Source organism: Sciurus carolinensis, chromosome 3 (assembly GCF_902686445.1).
Source record: "Sciurus carolinensis chromosome 3, mSciCar1.2, whole genome shotgun sequence".
Lineage (NCBI taxonomy): Eukaryota > Metazoa > Chordata > Mammalia > Rodentia > Sciuridae > Sciurus > Sciurus carolinensis.
In genome coordinates, this window is record NC_062215.1 from 142,297,817 (window position 1) to 142,300,499 (window position 2,683).

A 2,683-nucleotide genomic window follows, 5' to 3' on the forward strand; every position below is an offset into this window, starting at 1 on the left:
GAAATCAGTCCTTCCTTCACTAAGTACTGAAAACCCTTCTTCTCATAGTATTATTCATTCATACTGCTGGAATTAATTAATCATTCTGGATGGAATGTAAAACTGTCCACAAGCCTAGAATCATGCTAGTCAAAGTTCTCCATATGCTTTATACCTTTGGAAGTTCATCTTTGAACTTGGAAACCCATCTCATACATTAGAAACAGATCATTTCTTGTAAGAAATCTCAACTTTATTATTTATAAAACTACATATTGTGTTATTCTGGCATCTCAGTACGTTTGGACTTAAGAAATTACACCATCTTTCAGTGTTTCGAATATGCACCCTTAGGCTTGAGATATAGCTCAGTTGGTAGAGTGCTTGCCTAGCATGCACAAGGCCCTGGGTTCAATCCCCAGCATCACCACAAAAAAAAAAAGAAAAAAAAAATATATATATACTCCCTTAATTTTTTGTGTTATGTGATGTATGTGTACATAGTAGGACTAAAAGGTTTTGCCATTCCCAACATACTTCCAGCTCTCCTCTGTGTTTTTCCCAATTAATTTGAAAATTTCATTTTACCATTTTTTTTAACAAATATTTGGCAGGTGCCACAAAATTTCTAGCATAAATTTGCTTAATGTCCTTCCAGTTCTTCTAAAGCTTCTGGTTTCTTAAAACACACATATCTCCCTTGGGTTCTGCCTTTTAGTTCCACCACTTTGACCTGAAGGTAGGTCAGGCATTACTGTGATCAATGAGTACAGAACGCTGGATCAACTCTCTGAACACTAAGAAATTATTATATATGAACACGTGTTAAATTGAATGTTATAAAAAAGATTTGACACTTATTGAGTGTTTGCTACATGCTTGACATTAAATTGCACCTTAAAGTAATCATTTTCTTTAATACTCATAATAATCATATCATATGCTATTAAAATGCCATTTTACATGAGGAATATGTGACTCCAAGATAATAAATGATATGCCCAGTCATCTTAAACATAAATGAAAGAGATAAGTTTAAATCCCCTTGCTCTTGATTGAGAACCTGCACTCTTAATCATTCATTTACCTCGCCTCTCTCTCTTGTGCTAACCCTATGCTAACATCAGAATGTATTCTTTCCTGATGGGTTAATCAGTTTCTTATTCTAATGGTTTTAGATACCAAAATGATCTCTTAGGTATCCTCAGATTTATCTGAATCCCAGTGGTTGATAGAGTGTCAGCATTAAAAAAATATTAAATTATAACTAAAAATTGGTTCGGAATTCAGATGTGTCCTAAAATAATTGGAAATGTTCTATGTGTCAGCAAACTGGGGCACAGAGTTGATTGAAGAATATTTTAATGGGGCCACATTTATTCAGTGAGTTTTGGTGGTAAATAATTTAAACATGATGGATTTGGCAGCTTAAAAATATTTTTATCTAGAATTTTAGATGTTCCAAAAACTCCCTCTCAGCAGAACACAATTAACTAAAAACAAAATATATTTCACATTCAATAGTTAACATAATGAAGAATCACATACTGCCCCATTCCTTTTGGATCCATATTTAAATTTTAAAATTATAGGACTAAAATCTGATTATATGTGATATATAATATATGCATGTGTACATATTTGTACAATAAAAACACAAAATAAAACTAAAAAAGTATGAAAATACTATATAGTATAGAAATTCAAATTAGTATGTGGGTATTCCTATTTATATAATTTAAATAAGGGAATTGATCATAGCTATAATGTTTTGTAAAATCATCTTTAAGTGCATCTTATTTGTAAAATATAACAGGAAAAACTACATAGAATCTAAATTATATGAAAGTAATTAGCCTATAATTCTCAAATAAGTGGAAAAAATTTTCTTTAAGTATTTTATAAGCTTCTATATGCCCCTTGTTTTTCATAATCTCCTTTGTACTCTCTCTGTAGTTACTAAGATCATGTTTATGGCATTTATTATCTTATTTTCTTAGTCATTTTCATTAATATCTAAACAAAGTTCCCATTTTTTCAATGTAATCAAGCTGCATACACTCTGCTGTGTCTAGCTTCTTTCTGTCAAATGTATGACTAAGATTCTTCCAGGCTAATGCTAATAGTTATCGATATTGATTTTCATAACTGATGTTTTCCATTTCAACATCCAATGGTTTGTTTATACATTTTGTGATTATTAAGATTGCTTCCAGTCTTGATATTTACCAACAAAGCTGTTATCCTGTGTGTATTCATGGATACTCATAAACTGCAGAACTCAAGTGTGGAACTGTGGAGACATAGGGTATGTTCATCTTCTGCTTCACTAAGTGCTGCCTAACTTTATCCCAAAGTAGTTTCTCCGCTTACACATTGGCATTATATAAGACTTTCAATGTTGTGCAATCTCCCAAAGTTTGTTCAAATTGTAAAATTTCTTCAAACCTCTTGGGTGTGTGACAGTAGGTCATTGTGATATTGTCACAGGGATTCTGAAGATCACATGATAAAATTCTGGTAGTTTTGTCAATACCCTATAGCTGCTTAACAGAGTAGTGTTAGCAACCAGCTGACTGTGGACTCAATTTTGATGGTATGTCGGGCAAACCATGAAATCCACGGGATTATTTTGAAGGTATTTGGTAGCTCATTAAACTTTAATATCACTTAGTGGGTATCAACTCCAGGAAAATTAGGAGCC

At 32.2% G+C, this 2,683-nt stretch overlaps 1 non-coding gene across 1 annotated transcript; it reads left to right on the forward strand.

The window, feature by feature from the left end:
- The first annotated feature begins 337 nt into the window (after nucleotides 1-337).
- Trnaa-agc (transfer RNA alanine (anticodon AGC)) lies at nucleotides 338-409 on the forward strand. Its single transcript has one exon. It is a non-coding gene; the product is annotated as a tRNA-Ala (tRNA).
- Nucleotides 410-2,683: the final 2,274 nt, after the last annotated feature.